Genomic DNA, 15,983 nt, shown 5'->3' with positions numbered 1-15,983 from the left:
ATCCTCACATGTCGTGGCTCACTGGAGTACAATACGACATAGGCAGGAAAATACTGTTCCCGCCCGGGATCGAACCGGGGACCTTCTGCGTGTGAAGCAGACGTGATAACCGCTACACTACGGAAACTGCGGACTTGAGGAGTCCATCTCCGTTCACTCGCAATTACCTCAGCCTCTCTCCCGTCCGTGAATGCACACGCGACAGTTCTTTTGACAGCCTGGAAACCATCACAGCCAAGGGCTCAAGAAGTCTTCGGGGTGCTCGAGAAGGTGTCTGCCGTAGCACCCCTAACGAAATAGCGGCGTTTCCCGCAGTCGTGATTGCAAATCATAGCAGCAAAAGCAATCACTTTCTTAGCAGCAGGGAGTGCGAGCCCAGCGGCAGCTCTACATGAAGGTACCAATAGCCCAGGAAGGCCGCCGACCGCGGGAATTCGCGCCGCCCCCATCCCGCCAGCCTACACGAGACTTTCCAGAGCACCCTGGACCACATCGAGGGACCCAGTGCACTGAAATAATAGTCATTTGCCACGTCAGATGGCTCGTTGGTCTAGGGGTATGATTCCTGCTTTGGGTGCAGGAGGTCCCGGGTTCAAATCCCGGACGAGCCCTAGCGTTTTGTGCAAACTGGTCGCACGTGAGTGGCTGAGTCGACGCAAAATGCTCGGCGTCAGTATCAAATGAAAGTCATATTTGATGTGAGCAATTGACACTGATCTGACGTGTGAAGGCGATTACGAAGGTTTTTGGGTACAGATGGTAGCAGATGCATGTTAGTATGTCTTGTTTTTAATGATAAAAAAGTGTTTCCGCCCGGGATCGACACGGGGACCTTCTGCGTGTTAGGCAGACGTGATAACCGCTACACCACGGAAACTGCTTGTGTGCGCCTTACATTAGAGACAACTCGTGCTGGTGTTGTCATCGTTACTAAGAAATTAAATAAATGCGCTACTTGCAGAACAAAGGTACATGCAGAAGATCCTCACATGTCGTGGCTCACTGGAGTACAATACGACATAGGCAGGAAAATACTGTTCCCGCCCGGGATCGAACCGGGGACCTTCTGCGTGTGAAGCAGACGTGATAACCGCTACACTACGGAAACTGCGGACTTGAGGAGTCCATCTCCGTTCACTCGCAATTACCTCAGCCTCTCTCCCGTCCGTGAATGCACACGCGACAGTTCTTTTGACAGCCTGGAAACCATCACAGCCAAGGGCTCAAGAAGTCTTCGGGGTGCTCGAGAAGGTGTCTGCCGTAGCACCCCTAACGAAATAGCGGCGTTTCCCGCAGTCGTGATTGCAAATCATAGCAGCAAAAGCAATCACTTTCTTAGCAGCAGGGAGTGCGAGCCCAGCGGCAGCTCTACATGAAGGTACCAATAGCCCAGGAAGGCCGCCGACCGCGGGAATTCGCGCCGCCCCCATCCCGCCAGCCTACACGAGACTTTCCAGAGCACCCTGGACCACATCGAGGGACCCAGTGCACTGAAATAATAGTCATTTGCCACGTCAGATGGCTCGTTGGTCTAGGGGTATGATTCCTGCTTTGGGTGCAGGAGGTCCCGGGTTCAAATCCCGGACGAGCCCTAGCGTTTTGTGCAAACTGGTCGCACGTGAGTGGCTGAGTCGACGCAAAATGCTCGGCGTCAGTATCAAATGAAAGTCATATTTGATGTGAGCAATTGACACTGATCTGACGTGTGAAGGCGATTACGAAGGTTTTTGGGTACAGATGGTAGCAGATGCATGTTAGTATGTCTTGTTTTTAATGATAAAAAAGTGTTTCCGCCCGGGATCGACACGGGGACCTTCTGCGTGTTAGGCAGACGTGATAACCGCTACACCACGGAAACTACTTGTGTGCGCCTTACATTAGAGACAACTCGTGCTGGTGTTGTCATCGTTACTAAGAAATTAAATAAATGCGCTACTTGCAGAACAAAGGTACATGCAGAAGATCCTCACATGTCGTGGCTCACTGGAGTACAATACGACATAGGCAGGAAAATACTGTTCCCGCCCGGGATCGAACCGGGGACCTTCTGCGTGTGAAGCAGACGTGATAACCGCTACACTACGGAAACTGCGAACGGGAGGAGTCCATCTCCGTTCACTCGCAATTACCTCAGCCTCTCTCCCGTCCGTGAATGCACACGCGACAGTTCTTTTGACAGCCTGGAAACCATCACAGCCAAGGGCTCAAGAAGTCTTCGGGGTGCTCGAGAAGGTGTCTGCCGTAGCACCCCTAACGAAATAGCGGCGTTTCCCGCAGTCGTGATTGCAAATCATAGCAGCAAAAGCAATCACTTTCTTAGCAGCAGGGAGTGCGAGCCCAGCGGCAGCTCTACATGAAGGTACCAATAGCCCAGGAAGGCCGCCGACCGCGGGAATTCGCGCCGCCCCCATCCCGCCAGCCTACACGAGACTTTCCAGAGCACCCTGGACCACATCGAGGGACCCAGTGCACTGAAATAATAGTCATTTGCCACGTCAGATGGCTCGTTGGTCTAGGGGTATGATTCCTGCTTTGGGTGCAGGAGGTCCCGGGTTCAAATCCCGGACGAGCCCTAGCGTTTTGTGCAAACTGGTCGCACGTGAGTGGCTGAGTCGACGCAAAATGCTCGGCGTCAGTATCAAATGAAATTCATATTTGATGTGAGCAATTGACACTGATCTGACGTGTGAAGGCGATTACGAAGGTTTTTGGGTACAGATGGTAGCAGATGCATGTTAGTATGTCTTGTTTTTAATGATAAAAAAGTGTTTCCGCCCGGGATCGACACGGGGACCTTCTGCGTGTTAGGCAGACGTGATAACCGCTACACCACGGAAACTACTTGTGTGCGCCTTACATTAGAGACAACTCGTGCTGGTGTTGTCATCGTTACTAAGAAATTAAATAAATGCGCTACTTGCAGAACAAAGGTACATGCAGAAGATCCTCACATGTCGTGGCTCACTGGAGTACAATACGACATAGGCAGGAAAATACTGTTCCCGCCCGGGATCGAACCGGGGACCTTCTGCGTGTGAAGCAGACGTGATAACCGCTACACTACGGAAACTGCGGACTTGAGGAGTCCAACTCCGTTCACTCGCAATTACCTCAGCCTCTCTCCCGTCCGTGAATGCACACGCGACAGTTCTTTTGACAGCCTGGAAACCATAACAGCCAAGGGCTCAAGAAGTCTTCGGGGTGCTCGAGAAGGTGTCTGCCGTAGCACCCCTAACGAAATAGCGGCGTTTCCCGCATTCGTGATTGCAAATCATAGCAGCAAAAGCAATCACTTTCTTAGCAGCAGGGAGTGCCAGCCCAGCGGCAGCTCTACATGAAGGTACCAATAGCCCAGGAAGGCCGCCGACCGCGGGAATTCGCGCCGCCCCCATCCCGCCAGCCTACACGAGACTTTCCAGAGCACCCTGGACCACATCGAGGGACCCAGTGCACTGAAATAATAGTCATTTGCCACGTCAGATGGCTCGTTGGTCAAGGGGTATGATTCCTGCTTTGGGTGCAGGAGGTCCCGGGTTCAAATCCCGGACGAGCCCTAGCGTTTTGTGCAAACTGGTCGCACGTGAGTGGCTGAGTCGACGCAAAATGCTCGGCGTCAGTATCAAATGAAATTCATATTTGATGTGAGCAATTGACACTGATCTGACGTGTGAAGGCGATTACGAAGGTTTTTGGGTACAGATGGTAGCAGATGCATGTTAGTATGTCTTGTTTTTAATGATAAAAAAGTGTTTCCGCCCGGGATCGACACGGGGACCTTCTGCGTGTTAGGCAGACGTGATAACCGCTACACCACGGAAACTACTTGTGTGCGCCTTACATTAGAGACAACTCGTGCTGGTGTTGTCATCGTTACTAAGAAATTAAATAAATGCGCTACTTGCAGAACAAAGGTACATGCAGAAGATCCTCACATGTCGTGGCTCACTGGAGTACAATACGACATAGGCAGGAAAATACTGTTCCCGCCCGGGATCGAACCGGGGACCTTCTGCGTGTGAAGCAGACGTGATAACCGCTACACTACGGAAACTGCGGACTTGAGGAGTCCATCTCCGTTCACTCGCAATTACCTCAGCCTCTCTCCCGTCCGTGAATGCACACGCGACAGTTCTTTTGACAGCCTGGAAACCATCACAGCCAAGGGCTCAAGAAGTCTTCGGGGTGCTCGAGAAGGTGTCTGCCGTAGCACCCCTAACGAAATAGCGGCGTTTCCCGCAGTCGTGATTGCAAATCATAGCAGCAAAAGCAATCACTTTCTTAGCAGCAGGGAGTGCGAGCCCAGCGGCAGCTCTACATGAAGGTACCAATAGCCCAGGAAGGCCGCCGACCGCGGGAATTCGCGCCGCCCCCATCCCGCCAGCCTACACGAGACTTTCCAGAGCACCCTGGACCACATCGAGGGACCCAGTGCACTGAAATAATAGTCATTTGCCACGTCAGATGGCTCGTTGGTCTAGGGGTATGATTCCTGCTTTGGGTGCAGGAGGTCCCGGGTTCAAATCCCGGACGAGCCCTAGCGTTTTGTGCAAACTGGTCGCACGTGAGTGGCTGAGTCGACGCAAAATGCTCGGCGTCAGTATCAAATGAAAGTCATATTTGATGTGAGCAATTGACACTGATCTGACGTGTGAAGGCGATTACGAAGGTTTTTGGGTACAGATGGTAGCAGATGCATGTTAGTATGTCTTGTTTTTAATGATAAAAAAGTGTTTCCGCCCGGGATCGACACGGGGACCTTCTGCGTGTTAGGCAGACGTGATAACCGCTACACCACGGAAACTACTTGTGTGCGCCTTACATTAGAGACAACTCGTGCTGGTGTTGTCATCGTTACTAAGAAATTAAATAAATGCGCTACTTGCAGAACAAAGGTACATGCAGAAGATCCTCACATGTCGTGGCTCACTGGAGTACAATACGACATAGGCAGGAAAATACTGTTCCCGCCCGGGATCGAACCGGGGACCTTCTGCGTGTGAAGCAGACGTGATAACCGCTACACTACGGAAACTGCGGACTTCAGGAGTCCATCTCCGTTCACTCGCAATTACCTCAGCCTCTCTCCCGTCCGTGAATGCACACGCGACAGTTCTTTTGACAGCCTGGAAACCATCACAGCCAAGGGCTCAAGAAGTCTTCGGGGTGCTCGAGAAGGTGTCTGCCGTAGCACCCCTAACGAAATAGCGGCGTTTCCCGCAGTCGTGATTGCAAATCATAGCAGCAAAAGCAATCACTTTCTTAGCAGCAGGGAGTGCGAGCCCAGCGGCAGCTCTACATGAAGGTACCAATAGCCCAGGAAGGCCGCCGACCGCGGGAATTCGCGCCGCCCCCATCCCGCCAGCCTACACGAGACTTTCCAGAGCACCCTGGACCACATCGAGGGACCCAGTGCACTGAAATAATAGTCATTTGCCACGTCAGATGGCTCGTTGGTCTAGGGGTATGATTCCTGCTTTGGGTGCAGGAGGTCCCGGGTTCAAATCCCGGACGAGCCCTAGCGTTTTGTGCAAACTGGTCGCACGTGAGTGGCTGAGTCGACGCAAAATGCTCGGCGTCAGTATCAAATGAAAGTCATATTTGATGTGAGCAATTGACACTGATCTGACGTGTGAAGGCGATTACGAAGGTTTTTGGGTACAGATGGTAGCAGATGCATGTTAGTATGTCTTGTTTTTAATGATAAAAAAGTGTTTCCGCCCGGGATCGACACGGGGACCTTCTGCGTGTTAGGCAGACGTGATAACCGCTACACCACGGAAACTACTTGTGTGCGCCTTACATTAGAGACAACTCGTGCTGGTGTTGTCATCGTTACTAAGAAATTAAATAAATGCGCTACTTGCAGAACAAAGGTACATGCAGAAGATCCTCACATGTCGTGGCTCACTGGAGTACAATACGACATAGGCAGGAAAATACTGTTCCCGCCCGGGATCGAACCGGGGACCTTCTGCGTGTGAAGCAGACGTGATAACCGCTACACTACGGAAACTGCGGACTTGAGGAGTCCATCTCCGTTCACTCGCAATTACCTCAGCCTCTCTCCCGTCCGTGAATGCACACGCGACAGTTCTTTTGACAGCCTGGAAACCATCACAGCCAAGGGCTCAAGAAGTCTTCGGGGTGCTCGAGAAGGTGTCTGCCGTAGCACCCCTAACGAAATAGCGGCGTTTCCCGCAGTCGTGATTGCAAATCATAGCAGCAAAAGCAATCACTTTCTTAGCAGCAGGGAGTGCGAGCCCAGCGGCAGCTCTACATGAAGGTACCAATAGCCCAGGAAGGCCGCCGACCGCGGGAATTCGCGCCGCCCCCATCCCGCCAGCCTACACGAGACTTTCCAGAGCACCCTGGACCACATCGAGGGACCCAGTGCACTGAAATAATAGTCATTTGCCACGTCAGATGGCTCGTTGGTCTAGGGGTATGATTCCTGCTTTGGGTGCAGGAGGTCCCGGGTTCAAATCCCGGACGAGCCCTAGCGTTTTGTGCAAACTGGTCGCACGTGAGTGGCTGAGTCGACGCAAAATGCTCGGCGTCAGTATCAAATGAAATTCATATTTGATGTGAGCAATTGACACTGATCTGACGTGTGAAGGCGATTACGAAGGTTTTTGGGTACAGATGGTAGCAGATGCATGTTAGTATGTCTTGTTTTTAATGATAAAAAAGTGTTTCCGCCCGGGATCGACACGGGGACCTTCTGCGTGTTAGGCAGACGTGATAACCGCTACACCACGGAAACTACTTGTGTGCGCCTTACATTAGAGACAACTCGTGCTGGTGTTGTCATCGTTACTAAGAAATTAAATAAATGCGCTACTTGCAGAACAAAGGTACATGCAGAAGATCCTCACATGTCGTGGCTCACTGGAGTACAATACGACATAGGCAGGAAAATACTGTTCCCGCCCGGGATCGAACCGGGGACCTTCTGCGTGTGAAGCAGACGTGATAACCGCTACACTACGGAAACTGCGGACTTGAGGAGTCCATCTCCGTTCACTCGCAATTACCTCAGCCTCTCTCCCGTCCGTGAATGCACACGCGACAGTTCTTTTGACAGCCTGGAAACCATCACAGCCAAGGGCTCAAGAAGTCTTCGGGGTGCTCGAGAAGGTGTCTGCCGTAGCACCCCTAACGAAATAGCGGCGTTTCCCGCAGTCGTGATTGCAAATCATAGCAGCAAAAGCAATCACTTTCTTAGCAGCAGGGAGTGCGAGCCCAGCGGCAGCTCTACATGAAGGTACCAATAGCCCAGGAAGGCCGCCGACCGCGGGAATTCGCGCCGCCCCCATCCCGCCAGCCTACACGAGACTTTCCAGAGCACCCTGGACCACATCGAGGGACCCAGTGCACTGAAATAATAGTCATTTGCCACGTCAGATGGCTCGTTGGTCTAGGGGTATGATTCCTGCTTTGGGTGCAGGAGGTCCCGGGTTCAAATCCCGGACGAGCCCTAGCGTTTTGTGCAAACTGGTCGCACGTGAGTGGCTGAGTCGACGCAAAATGCTCGGCGTCAGTATCAAATGAAATTCATATTTGATGTGAGCAATTGACACTGATCTGACGTGTGAAGGCGATTACGAAGGTTTTTGGGTACAGATGGTAGCAGATGCATGTTAGTATGTCTTGTTTTTAATGATAAAAAAGTGTTTCCGCCCGGGATCGACACGGGGACCTTCTGCGTGTTAGGCAGACGTGATAACCGCTACACCACGGAAACTACTTGTGTGCGCCTTACATTAGAGACAACTCGTGCTGGTGTTGTCATCGTTACTAAGAAATTAAATAAATGCGCTACTTGCAGAACAAAGGTACATGCAGAAGATCCTCACATGTCGTGGCTCACTGGAGTACAATACGACATAGGCAGGAAAATACTGTTCCCGCCCGGGATCGAACCGGGGACCTTCTGCGTGTGAAGCAGACGTGATAACCGCTACACTACGGAAACTGCGGACTTGAGGAGTCCATCTCCGTTCACTCGCAATTACCTCAGCCTCTCTCCCGTCCGTGAATGCACACGCGACAGTTCTTTTGACAGCCTGGAAACCATCACAGCCAAGGGCTCAAGAAGTCTTCGGGGTGCTCGAGAAGGTGTCTGCCGTAGCACCCCTAACGAAATAGCGGCGTTTCCCGCAGTCGTGATTGCAAATCATAGCAGCAAAAGCAATCACTTTCTTAGCAGCAGGGAGTGCGAGCCCAGCGGCAGCTCTACATGAAGGTACCAATAGCCCAGGAAGGCCGCCGACCGCGGGAATTCGCGCCGCCCCCATCCCGCCAGCCTACACGAGACTTTCCAGAGCACCCTGGACCACATCGAGGGACCCAGTGCACTGAAATAATAGTCATTTGCCACGTCAGATGGCTCGTTGGTCTAGGGGTATGATTCCTGCTTTGGGTGCAGGAGGTCCCGGGTTCAAATCCCGGACGAGCCCTAGCGTTTTGTGCAAACTGGTCGCACGTGAGTGGCTGAGTCGACGCAAAATGCTCGGCGTCAGTATCAAATGAAATTCATATTTGATGTGAGCAATTGACACTGATCTGACGTGTGAAGGCGATTACGAAGGTTTTTGGGTACAGATGGTAGCAGATGCATGTTAGTATGTCTTGTTTTTAATGATAAAAAAGTGTTTCCGCCCGGGATCGACACGGGGACCTTCTGCGTGTTAGGCAGACGTGATAACCGCTACACCACGGAAACTACTTGTGTGCGCCTTACATTAGAGACAACTCGTGCTGGTGTTGTCATCGTTACTAAGAAATTAAATAAATGCGCTACTTGCAGAACAAAGGTACATGCAGAAGATCCTCACATGTCGTGGCTCACTGGAGTACAATACGACATAGGCAGGAAAATACTGTTCCCGCCCGGGATCGAACCGGGGACCTTCTGCGTGTGAAGCAGACGTGATAACCGCTACACTACGGAAACTGCGGACTTGAGGAGTCCATCTCCGTTCACTCGCAATTACCTCAGCCTCTCTCCCGTCCGTGAATGCACACGCGACAGTTCTTTTGACAGCCTGGAAACCATCACAGCCAAGGGCTCAAGAAGTCTTCGGGGTGCTCGAGAAGGTGTCTGCCGTAGCACCCCTAACGAAATAGCGGCGTTTCCCGCAGTCGTGATTGCAAATCATAGCAGCAAAAGCAATCACTTTCTTAGCAGCAGGGAGTGCGAGCCCAGCGGCAGCTCTACATGAAGGTACCAATAGCCCAGGAAGGCCGCCGACCGCGGGAATTCGCGCCGCCCCCATCCCGCCAGCCTACACGAGACTTTCCAGAGCACCCTGGACCACATCGAGGGACCCAGTGCACTGAAATAATAGTCATTTGCCACGTCAGATGGCTCGTTGGTCTAGGGGTATGATTCCTGCTTTGGGTGCAGGAGGTCCCGGGTTCAAATCCCGGACGAGCCCTAGCGTTTTGTGCAAACTGGTCGCACGTGAGTGGCTGAGTCGACGCAAAATGCTCGGCGTCAGTATCAAATGAAATTCATATTTGATGTGAGCAATTGACACTGATCTGACGTGTGAAGGCGATTACGAAGGTTTTTGGGTACAGATGGTAGCAGATGCATGTTAGTATGTCTTGTTTTTAATGATAAAAAAGTGTTTCCGCCCGGGATCGACACGGGGACCTTCTGCGTGTTAGGCAGACGTGATAACCGCTACACCACGGAAACTACTTGTGTGCGCCTTACATTAGAGACAACTCGTGCTGGTGTTGTCATCGTTACTAAGAAATTAAATAAATGCGCTACTTGCAGAACAAAGGTACATGCAGAAGATCCTCACATGTCGTGGCTCACTGGAGTACAATACGACATAGGCAGGAAAATACTGTTCCCGCCCGGGATCGAACCGGGGACCTTCTGCGTGTGAAGCAGACGTGATAACCGCTACACTACGGAAACTGCGGACTTGAGGAGTCCATCTCCGTTCACTCGCAATTACCTCAGCCTCTCTCCCGTCCGTGAATGCACACGCGACAGTTCTTTTGACAGCCTGGAAACCATCACAGCCAAGGGCTCAAGAAGTCTTCGGGGTGCTCGAGAAGGTGTCTGCCGTAGCACCCCTAACGAAATAGCGGCGTTTCCCGCAGTCGTGATTGCAAATCATAGCAGCAAAAGCAATCACTTTCTTAGCAGCAGGGAGTGCGAGCCCAGCGGCAGCTCTACATGAAGGTACCAATAGCCCAGGAAGGCCGCCGACCGCGGGAATTCGCGCCGCCCCCATCCCGCCAGCCTACACGAGACTTTCCAGAGCACCCTGGACCACATCGAGGGACCCAGTGCACTGAAATAATAGTCATTTGCCACGTCAGATGGCTCGTTGGTCTAGGGGTATGATTCCTGCTTTGGGTGCAGGAGGTCCCTGGTTCAAATCCCGGACGAGCCCTAGCGTTTTGTGCAAACTGGTCGCACGTGAGTGGCTGAGTCGACGCAAAATGCTCGGCGTCAGTATCAAATGAAATTCATATTTGATGTGAGCAATTGACACTGATCTGACGTGTGAAGGCGATTACGAAGGTTTTTGGGTACAGATGGTAGCAGATGCATGTTAGTATGTCTTGTTTTTAATGATAAAAAAGTGTTTCCGCCCGGGATCGACACGGGGACCTTCTGCGTGTTAGGCAGACGTGATAACCGCTACACCACGGAAACTACTTGTGTGCGCCTTACATTAGAGACAACTCGTGCTGGTGTTGTCATCGTTACTAAGAAATTAAATAAATGCGCTACTTGCAGAACAAAGGTACATGCAGAAGATCCTCACATGTCGTGGCTCACTGGAGTACAATACGACATAGGCAGGAAAATACTGTTCCCGCCCGGGATCGAACCGAGGACCTTCTGCGTGTGAAGCAGACGTGATAACCGCTACACTACGGAAACTGCGGACTTGAGGAGTCCATCTCCGTTCACTCGCAATTACCTCAGCCTCTCTCCCGTCCGTGAATGCACACGCGACAGTTCTTTTGACAGCCTGGAAACCATCACAGCCAAGGGCTCAAGAAGTCTTCGGGGTGCTCGAGAAGGTGTCTGCCGTAGCACCCCTAACGAAATAGCGGCGTTTCCCGCAGTCGTGATTGCAAATCATAGCAGCAAAAGCAATCACTTTCTTAGCAGCAGGGAGTGCGAGCCCAGCGGCAGCTCTACATGAAGGTACCAATAGCCCAGGAAGGCCGCCGACCGCGGGAATTCGCGCCGCCCCCATCCCGCCAGCCTACACGAGACTTTCCAGAGCACCCTGGACCACATCGAGGGACCCAGTGCACTGAAATAATAGTCATTTGCCACGTCAGATGGCTCGTTGGTCTAGGGGTATGATTCCTGCTTTGGGTGCAGGAGGTCCCGGGTTCAAATCCCGGACGAGCCCTAGCGTTTTGTGCAAACTGGTCGCACGTGAGTGGCTGAGTCGACGCAAAATGCTCGGCGTCAGTATCAAATGAAATTCATATTTGATGTGAGCAATTGACACTGATCTGACGTGTGAAGGCGATTACGAAGGTTTTTGGGTACAGATGGTAGCAGATGCATGTTAGTATGTCTTGTTTTTAATGATAAAAAAGTGTTTCCGCCCGGGATCGACACGGGGACCTTCTGCGTGTTAGGCAGACGTGATAACCGCTACACCACGGAAACTACTTGTGTGCGCCTTACATTAGAGACAACTCGTGCTGGTGTTGTCATCGTTACTAAGAAATTAAATAAATGCGCTACTTGCAGAACAAAGGTACATGCAGAAGATCCTCACATGTCGTGGCTCACTGGAGTACAATACGACATAGGCAGGAAAATACTGTTCCCGCCCGGGATCGAACCGGGGACCTTCTGCGTGTGAAGCAGACGTGATAACCGCTACACTACGGAAACTGCGGACTTGAGGAGTCCATCTCCGTTCACTCGCAATTACCTCAGCCTCTCTCCCGTCCGTGAATGCACACGCGACAGTTCTTTTGACAGCCTGGAAACCATCACAGCCAAGGGCTCAAGAAGTCTTCGGGGTGCTCGAGAAGGTGTCTGCCGTAGCACCCCTAACGAAATAGCGGCGTTTCCCGCAGTCGTGATTGCAAATCATAGCAGCAAAAGCAATCACTTTCTTAGCAGCAGGGAGTGCGAGCCCAGCGGCAGCTCTACATGAAGGTACCAATAGCCCAGGAAGGCCGCCGACCGCGGGAATTCGCGCCGCCCCCATCCCGCCAGCCTACACGAGACTTTCCAGAGCACCCTGGACCACATCGAGGGACCCAGTGCACTGAAATAATAGTCATTTGCCACGTCAGATGGCTCGTTGGTCTAGGGGTATGATTCCTGCTTTGGGTGCAGGAGGTCCCTGGTTCAAATCCCGGACGAGCCCTAGCGTTTTGTGCAAACTGGTCGCACGTGAGTGGCTGAGTCGACGCAAAATGCTCGGCGTCAGTATCAAATGAAATTCATATTTGATGTGAGCAATTGACACTGATCTGACGTGTGAAGGCGATTACGAAGGTTTTTGGGTACAGATGGTAGCAGATGCATGTTAGTATGTCTTGTTTTTAATGATAAAATAGTGTTTCCGCCCGGGATCGACACGGGGACCTTCTGCGTGTTAGGCAGACGTGATAACCGCTACACCACGGAAACTACTTGTGTGCGCCTTACATTAGAGACAACTCGTGCTGGTGTTGTCATCGTTACTAAGAAATTAAATAAATGCGCTACTTGCAGAACAAAGGTACATGCAGAAGATCCTCACATGTCGTGGCTCACTGGAGTACAATACGACATAGGCAGGAAAATACTGTTCCCGCCCGGGATCGAACCGGGGACCTTCTGCGTGTGAAGCAGACGTGATAACCGCTACACTACGGAAACTGCGGACTTGAGGAGTCCATCTCCGTTCACTCGCAATTACCTCAGCCTCTCTCCCGTCCGTGAATGCACACGCGACAGTTCTTTTGACAGCCTGGAAACCATCACAGCCAAGGGCTCAAGAAGTCTTCGGGGTGCTCGAGAAGGTGTCTGCCGTAGCACCCCTAACGAAATAGCGGCGTTTCCCGCAGTCGTGATTGCAAATCATAGCAGCAAAAGCAATCACTTTCTTAGCAGCAGGGAGTGCGAGCCCAGCGGCAGCTCTACATGAAGGTACCAATAGCCCAGGAAGGCCGCCGACCGCGGGAATTCGCGCCGCCCCCATCCCGCCAGCCTACACGAGACTTTCCAGAGCACCCTGGACCACATCGAGGGACCCAGTGCACTGAAATAATAGTCATTTGCCACGTCAGATGGCTCGTTGGTCTAGGGGTATGATTCCTGCTTTGGGTGCAGGAGGTCCCGGGTTCAAATCCCGGACGAGCCCTAGCGTTTTGTGCAAACTGGTCGCACGTGAGTGGCTGAGTCGACGCAAAATGCTCGGCGTCAGTATCAAATGAAATTCATATTTGATGTGAGCAATTGACACTGATCTGACGTGTGAAGGCGATTACGAAGGTTTTTGGGTACAGATGGTAGCAGATGCATGTTAGTATGTCTTGTTTTTAATGATAAAAAAGTGTTTCCGCCCGGGATCGACACGGGGACCTTCTGCGTGTTAGGCAGACGTGATAACCGCTACACCACGGAAACTACTTGTGTGCGCCTTACATTAGAGACAACTCGTGCTGGTGTTGTCATCGTTACTAAGAAATTAAATAAATGCGCTACTTGCAGAACAAAGGTACATGCAGAAGATCCTCACATGTCGTGGCTCACTGGAGTACAATACGACATAGGCAGGAAAATACTGTTCCCGCCCGGGATCGAACCGGGGACCTTCTGCGTGTGAAGCAGACGTGATAACCGCTACACTACGGAAACTGCGGACTTGAGGAGTCCATCTCCGTTCACTCGCAATTACCTCAGCCTCTCTCCCGTCCGTGAATGCACACGCGACAGTTCTTTTGACAGCCTGGAAACCATCACAGCCAAGGGCTCAAGAAGTCTTCGGGGTGCTCGAGAAGGTGTCTGCCGTAGCACCCCTAACGAAATAGCGGCGTTTCCCGCAGTCGTGATTGCAAATCATAGCAGCAAAAGCAATCACTTTCTTAGCAGCAGGGAGTGCGAGCCCAGCGGCAGCTCTACATGAAGGTACCAATAGCCCAGGAAGGCCGCCGACCGCGGGAATTCGCGCCGCCCCCATCCCGCCAGCCTACACGAGACTTTCCAGAGCACCCTGGACCACATCGAGGGACCCAGTGCACTGAAATAATAGTCATTTGCCACGTCAGATGGCTCGTTGGTCTAGGGGTATGATTCCTGCTTTGGGTGCAGGAGGTCCCGGGTTCAAATCCCGGAGGAGCCCTAGCGTTTTGTGCAAACTGGTCGCACGTGAGTGGCTGAGTCGACGCAAAATGCTCGGCGTCAGTATCAAATGAAATTCATATTTGATGTGAGCAATTGACACTGATCTGACGTGTGAAGGCGATTACGAAGGTTTTTGGGTACAGATGGTAGCAGATGCATGTTAGTATGTCTTGTTTTTAATGATAAAAAAGTGTTTCCGCCCGGGATCGACACGGGGACCTTCTGCGTGTTAGGCAGACGTGATAACCGCTACACCACGGAAACTACTTGTGTGCGCCTTACATTAGAGACAACTCGTGCTGGTGTTGTCATCGTTACTAAGAAATTAAATAAATGCGCTACTTGCAGAACAAAGGTACATGCAGAAGATCCTCACATGTCGTGGCTCACTGGAGTACAATACGACATAGGCAGGAAAATACTGTTCCCGCCCGGGATCGAACCGGGGACCTTCTGCGTGTGAAGCAGACGTGATAACCGCTACACTACGGAAACTGCGGACTTGAGGAGTCCATCTCCGTTCACTCGCAATTACCTCAGCCTCTCTCCCGTCCGTGAATGCACACGCGACAGTTCTTTTGACAGCCTGGAAACCATCACAGCCAAGGGCTCAAGAAGTCTTCGGGGTGCTCGAGAAGGTGTCTGCCGTAGCACCCCTAACGAAATAGCGGCGTTTCCCGCAGTCGTGATTGCAAATCATAGCAGCAAAAGCAATCACTTTCTTAGCAGCAGGGAGTGCGAGCCCAGCGGCAGCTCTACATGAAGGTACCAATAGCCCAGGAAGGCCGCCGACCGCGGGAATTCGCGCCGCCCCCATCCCGCCAGCCTACACGAGACTTTCCAGAGCACCCTGGACCACATCGAGGGACCCAGTGCACTGAAATAATAGTCATTTGCCACGTCAGATGGCTCGTTGGTCTAGGGGTATGATTCCTGCTTTGGGTGCAGGAGGTCCCTGGTTCAAATCCCGGACGAGCCCTAGCGTTTTGTGCAAACTGGTCGCACGTGAGTGGCTGAGTCGACGCAAAATGCTCGGCGTCAGTATCAAATGAAATTCATATTTGATGTGAGCAATTGACACTGATCTGACGTGTGAAGGCGATTACGAAGGTTTTTGGGTACAGATGGTAGCAGATGCATGTTAGAATGTCTTGTTTTTAATGATAAAAAAGTGTTTCCGCCCGGGATCGACACGGGGACCTTCTGCGTGTTAGGCAGACGTGATAACCGCTACACCACGGAAACTACTTGTGTGCGCCTTACATTAGAGACAACTCGTGCTGGTGTTGTCATCGTTACTAAGAAATTAAATAAATGCGCTACTTGCAGAACAAAGGTACATGCAGAAGATCCTCACATGTCGTGGCTCACTGGAGTACAATACGACATAGGCAGGAAAATACTGTTCCCGCCCGGGATCGAACCGGGGACCTTCTGCGTGTGAAGCAGACGTGATAACCGCTACACTACGGAAACTGCGGACTTGAGGAGTCCATCTCCGTTCACTCGCAATTACCTCAGCCTCTCTCCCGTCCGTGAATGCACACGCGACAGTTCTTTTGACAGCCTGGAAACCATCACAGCCAAGGGCTCAAGAAGTCTTTGGGGTGCTCGAGAAGGTGTCTGCCGTAGCACC

The 15,983-nt window shown here is 51.9% G+C and overlaps 49 non-coding genes across 49 annotated transcripts; 16 read left to right on the top strand and 33 right to left on the bottom strand.

The window, feature by feature from the left end:
• Window positions 1-54: 54 nt before the first annotated feature.
• On the bottom strand, window positions 55-127 carry Trnav-cac (transfer RNA valine (anticodon CAC)). The gene has a single exon. It is a non-coding gene; the product is annotated as a tRNA-Val (tRNA).
• Window positions 128-539: 412 nt separating this feature from the next.
• Window positions 540-611, top strand: Trnap-ugg (transfer RNA proline (anticodon UGG)). Its single transcript has one exon. It is a non-coding gene; the product is annotated as a tRNA-Pro (tRNA).
• Window positions 612-804: 193 nt separating this feature from the next.
• On the bottom strand, window positions 805-877 carry Trnav-aac (transfer RNA valine (anticodon AAC)). The gene has a single exon. It is a non-coding gene; the product is annotated as a tRNA-Val (tRNA).
• A 158-nt stretch (window positions 878-1,035) lies between these two features.
• Window positions 1,036-1,108, bottom strand: Trnav-cac (transfer RNA valine (anticodon CAC)). Its single transcript has one exon. It is a non-coding gene; the product is annotated as a tRNA-Val (tRNA).
• Window positions 1,109-1,520: 412 nt separating this feature from the next.
• Window positions 1,521-1,592, top strand: Trnap-ugg (transfer RNA proline (anticodon UGG)). The gene has a single exon. It is a non-coding gene; the product is annotated as a tRNA-Pro (tRNA).
• Window positions 1,593-1,785: 193 nt separating this feature from the next.
• Trnav-aac (transfer RNA valine (anticodon AAC)) lies at window positions 1,786-1,858 on the bottom strand. Its single transcript has one exon. It is a non-coding gene; the product is annotated as a tRNA-Val (tRNA).
• Window positions 1,859-2,016: 158 nt separating this feature from the next.
• Window positions 2,017-2,089, bottom strand: Trnav-cac (transfer RNA valine (anticodon CAC)). Its single transcript has one exon. It is a non-coding gene; the product is annotated as a tRNA-Val (tRNA).
• Window positions 2,090-2,501: 412 nt separating this feature from the next.
• Window positions 2,502-2,573, top strand: Trnap-ugg (transfer RNA proline (anticodon UGG)). The gene has a single exon. It is a non-coding gene; the product is annotated as a tRNA-Pro (tRNA).
• A 193-nt stretch (window positions 2,574-2,766) lies between these two features.
• Window positions 2,767-2,839, bottom strand: Trnav-aac (transfer RNA valine (anticodon AAC)). Its single transcript has one exon. It is a non-coding gene; the product is annotated as a tRNA-Val (tRNA).
• Window positions 2,840-2,997: 158 nt separating this feature from the next.
• Trnav-cac (transfer RNA valine (anticodon CAC)) lies at window positions 2,998-3,070 on the bottom strand. Its single transcript has one exon. It is a non-coding gene; the product is annotated as a tRNA-Val (tRNA).
• A 412-nt stretch (window positions 3,071-3,482) lies between these two features.
• Trnap-ugg (transfer RNA proline (anticodon UGG)) lies at window positions 3,483-3,554 on the top strand. The gene has a single exon. It is a non-coding gene; the product is annotated as a tRNA-Pro (tRNA).
• A 193-nt stretch (window positions 3,555-3,747) lies between these two features.
• Window positions 3,748-3,820, bottom strand: Trnav-aac (transfer RNA valine (anticodon AAC)). The gene has a single exon. It is a non-coding gene; the product is annotated as a tRNA-Val (tRNA).
• A 158-nt stretch (window positions 3,821-3,978) lies between these two features.
• Trnav-cac (transfer RNA valine (anticodon CAC)) lies at window positions 3,979-4,051 on the bottom strand. The gene has a single exon. It is a non-coding gene; the product is annotated as a tRNA-Val (tRNA).
• Window positions 4,052-4,463: 412 nt separating this feature from the next.
• Trnap-ugg (transfer RNA proline (anticodon UGG)) lies at window positions 4,464-4,535 on the top strand. The gene has a single exon. It is a non-coding gene; the product is annotated as a tRNA-Pro (tRNA).
• Window positions 4,536-4,728: 193 nt separating this feature from the next.
• On the bottom strand, window positions 4,729-4,801 carry Trnav-aac (transfer RNA valine (anticodon AAC)). Its single transcript has one exon. It is a non-coding gene; the product is annotated as a tRNA-Val (tRNA).
• Window positions 4,802-4,959: 158 nt separating this feature from the next.
• Trnav-cac (transfer RNA valine (anticodon CAC)) lies at window positions 4,960-5,032 on the bottom strand. Its single transcript has one exon. It is a non-coding gene; the product is annotated as a tRNA-Val (tRNA).
• A 412-nt stretch (window positions 5,033-5,444) lies between these two features.
• Trnap-ugg (transfer RNA proline (anticodon UGG)) lies at window positions 5,445-5,516 on the top strand. Its single transcript has one exon. It is a non-coding gene; the product is annotated as a tRNA-Pro (tRNA).
• Window positions 5,517-5,709: 193 nt separating this feature from the next.
• Window positions 5,710-5,782, bottom strand: Trnav-aac (transfer RNA valine (anticodon AAC)). Its single transcript has one exon. It is a non-coding gene; the product is annotated as a tRNA-Val (tRNA).
• A 158-nt stretch (window positions 5,783-5,940) lies between these two features.
• Window positions 5,941-6,013, bottom strand: Trnav-cac (transfer RNA valine (anticodon CAC)). Its single transcript has one exon. It is a non-coding gene; the product is annotated as a tRNA-Val (tRNA).
• A 412-nt stretch (window positions 6,014-6,425) lies between these two features.
• Window positions 6,426-6,497, top strand: Trnap-ugg (transfer RNA proline (anticodon UGG)). Its single transcript has one exon. It is a non-coding gene; the product is annotated as a tRNA-Pro (tRNA).
• Window positions 6,498-6,690: 193 nt separating this feature from the next.
• Trnav-aac (transfer RNA valine (anticodon AAC)) lies at window positions 6,691-6,763 on the bottom strand. The gene has a single exon. It is a non-coding gene; the product is annotated as a tRNA-Val (tRNA).
• Window positions 6,764-6,921: 158 nt separating this feature from the next.
• Window positions 6,922-6,994, bottom strand: Trnav-cac (transfer RNA valine (anticodon CAC)). Its single transcript has one exon. It is a non-coding gene; the product is annotated as a tRNA-Val (tRNA).
• Window positions 6,995-7,406: 412 nt separating this feature from the next.
• Window positions 7,407-7,478, top strand: Trnap-ugg (transfer RNA proline (anticodon UGG)). The gene has a single exon. It is a non-coding gene; the product is annotated as a tRNA-Pro (tRNA).
• A 193-nt stretch (window positions 7,479-7,671) lies between these two features.
• Window positions 7,672-7,744, bottom strand: Trnav-aac (transfer RNA valine (anticodon AAC)). The gene has a single exon. It is a non-coding gene; the product is annotated as a tRNA-Val (tRNA).
• A 158-nt stretch (window positions 7,745-7,902) lies between these two features.
• On the bottom strand, window positions 7,903-7,975 carry Trnav-cac (transfer RNA valine (anticodon CAC)). The gene has a single exon. It is a non-coding gene; the product is annotated as a tRNA-Val (tRNA).
• A 412-nt stretch (window positions 7,976-8,387) lies between these two features.
• Window positions 8,388-8,459, top strand: Trnap-ugg (transfer RNA proline (anticodon UGG)). The gene has a single exon. It is a non-coding gene; the product is annotated as a tRNA-Pro (tRNA).
• Window positions 8,460-8,652: 193 nt separating this feature from the next.
• On the bottom strand, window positions 8,653-8,725 carry Trnav-aac (transfer RNA valine (anticodon AAC)). Its single transcript has one exon. It is a non-coding gene; the product is annotated as a tRNA-Val (tRNA).
• Window positions 8,726-8,883: 158 nt separating this feature from the next.
• Window positions 8,884-8,956, bottom strand: Trnav-cac (transfer RNA valine (anticodon CAC)). The gene has a single exon. It is a non-coding gene; the product is annotated as a tRNA-Val (tRNA).
• A 412-nt stretch (window positions 8,957-9,368) lies between these two features.
• On the top strand, window positions 9,369-9,440 carry Trnap-ugg (transfer RNA proline (anticodon UGG)). The gene has a single exon. It is a non-coding gene; the product is annotated as a tRNA-Pro (tRNA).
• A 193-nt stretch (window positions 9,441-9,633) lies between these two features.
• Window positions 9,634-9,706, bottom strand: Trnav-aac (transfer RNA valine (anticodon AAC)). The gene has a single exon. It is a non-coding gene; the product is annotated as a tRNA-Val (tRNA).
• Window positions 9,707-9,864: 158 nt separating this feature from the next.
• On the bottom strand, window positions 9,865-9,937 carry Trnav-cac (transfer RNA valine (anticodon CAC)). Its single transcript has one exon. It is a non-coding gene; the product is annotated as a tRNA-Val (tRNA).
• A 412-nt stretch (window positions 9,938-10,349) lies between these two features.
• Window positions 10,350-10,421, top strand: Trnap-ugg (transfer RNA proline (anticodon UGG)). Its single transcript has one exon. It is a non-coding gene; the product is annotated as a tRNA-Pro (tRNA).
• A 193-nt stretch (window positions 10,422-10,614) lies between these two features.
• Trnav-aac (transfer RNA valine (anticodon AAC)) lies at window positions 10,615-10,687 on the bottom strand. Its single transcript has one exon. It is a non-coding gene; the product is annotated as a tRNA-Val (tRNA).
• A 158-nt stretch (window positions 10,688-10,845) lies between these two features.
• Window positions 10,846-10,918, bottom strand: Trnav-cac (transfer RNA valine (anticodon CAC)). Its single transcript has one exon. It is a non-coding gene; the product is annotated as a tRNA-Val (tRNA).
• Window positions 10,919-11,330: 412 nt separating this feature from the next.
• Window positions 11,331-11,402, top strand: Trnap-ugg (transfer RNA proline (anticodon UGG)). Its single transcript has one exon. It is a non-coding gene; the product is annotated as a tRNA-Pro (tRNA).
• Window positions 11,403-11,595: 193 nt separating this feature from the next.
• Window positions 11,596-11,668, bottom strand: Trnav-aac (transfer RNA valine (anticodon AAC)). Its single transcript has one exon. It is a non-coding gene; the product is annotated as a tRNA-Val (tRNA).
• A 158-nt stretch (window positions 11,669-11,826) lies between these two features.
• On the bottom strand, window positions 11,827-11,899 carry Trnav-cac (transfer RNA valine (anticodon CAC)). Its single transcript has one exon. It is a non-coding gene; the product is annotated as a tRNA-Val (tRNA).
• Window positions 11,900-12,311: 412 nt separating this feature from the next.
• Trnap-ugg (transfer RNA proline (anticodon UGG)) lies at window positions 12,312-12,383 on the top strand. The gene has a single exon. It is a non-coding gene; the product is annotated as a tRNA-Pro (tRNA).
• A 193-nt stretch (window positions 12,384-12,576) lies between these two features.
• Trnav-aac (transfer RNA valine (anticodon AAC)) lies at window positions 12,577-12,649 on the bottom strand. Its single transcript has one exon. It is a non-coding gene; the product is annotated as a tRNA-Val (tRNA).
• A 158-nt stretch (window positions 12,650-12,807) lies between these two features.
• Window positions 12,808-12,880, bottom strand: Trnav-cac (transfer RNA valine (anticodon CAC)). The gene has a single exon. It is a non-coding gene; the product is annotated as a tRNA-Val (tRNA).
• A 412-nt stretch (window positions 12,881-13,292) lies between these two features.
• Trnap-ugg (transfer RNA proline (anticodon UGG)) lies at window positions 13,293-13,364 on the top strand. The gene has a single exon. It is a non-coding gene; the product is annotated as a tRNA-Pro (tRNA).
• Window positions 13,365-13,557: 193 nt separating this feature from the next.
• Window positions 13,558-13,630, bottom strand: Trnav-aac (transfer RNA valine (anticodon AAC)). Its single transcript has one exon. It is a non-coding gene; the product is annotated as a tRNA-Val (tRNA).
• Window positions 13,631-13,788: 158 nt separating this feature from the next.
• Trnav-cac (transfer RNA valine (anticodon CAC)) lies at window positions 13,789-13,861 on the bottom strand. The gene has a single exon. It is a non-coding gene; the product is annotated as a tRNA-Val (tRNA).
• A 412-nt stretch (window positions 13,862-14,273) lies between these two features.
• Window positions 14,274-14,345, top strand: Trnap-ugg (transfer RNA proline (anticodon UGG)). Its single transcript has one exon. It is a non-coding gene; the product is annotated as a tRNA-Pro (tRNA).
• Window positions 14,346-14,538: 193 nt separating this feature from the next.
• On the bottom strand, window positions 14,539-14,611 carry Trnav-aac (transfer RNA valine (anticodon AAC)). Its single transcript has one exon. It is a non-coding gene; the product is annotated as a tRNA-Val (tRNA).
• A 158-nt stretch (window positions 14,612-14,769) lies between these two features.
• Trnav-cac (transfer RNA valine (anticodon CAC)) lies at window positions 14,770-14,842 on the bottom strand. Its single transcript has one exon. It is a non-coding gene; the product is annotated as a tRNA-Val (tRNA).
• A 412-nt stretch (window positions 14,843-15,254) lies between these two features.
• Window positions 15,255-15,326, top strand: Trnap-ugg (transfer RNA proline (anticodon UGG)). The gene has a single exon. It is a non-coding gene; the product is annotated as a tRNA-Pro (tRNA).
• Window positions 15,327-15,519: 193 nt separating this feature from the next.
• Window positions 15,520-15,592, bottom strand: Trnav-aac (transfer RNA valine (anticodon AAC)). The gene has a single exon. It is a non-coding gene; the product is annotated as a tRNA-Val (tRNA).
• A 158-nt stretch (window positions 15,593-15,750) lies between these two features.
• On the bottom strand, window positions 15,751-15,823 carry Trnav-cac (transfer RNA valine (anticodon CAC)). Its single transcript has one exon. It is a non-coding gene; the product is annotated as a tRNA-Val (tRNA).
• Between the last annotated feature and the right edge of the window lie 160 nt (window positions 15,824-15,983).

Source organism: Schistocerca gregaria, chromosome 2 (genome assembly GCF_023897955.1).
Source record: "Schistocerca gregaria isolate iqSchGreg1 chromosome 2, iqSchGreg1.2, whole genome shotgun sequence".
Classification (NCBI taxonomy): Eukaryota; Metazoa; Arthropoda; class Insecta; order Orthoptera; family Acrididae; genus Schistocerca; species Schistocerca gregaria.
The sequence above is the reverse complement of the archived record's forward strand: the minus strand, read 5'-3'. Positions and strand labels throughout refer to the sequence as shown.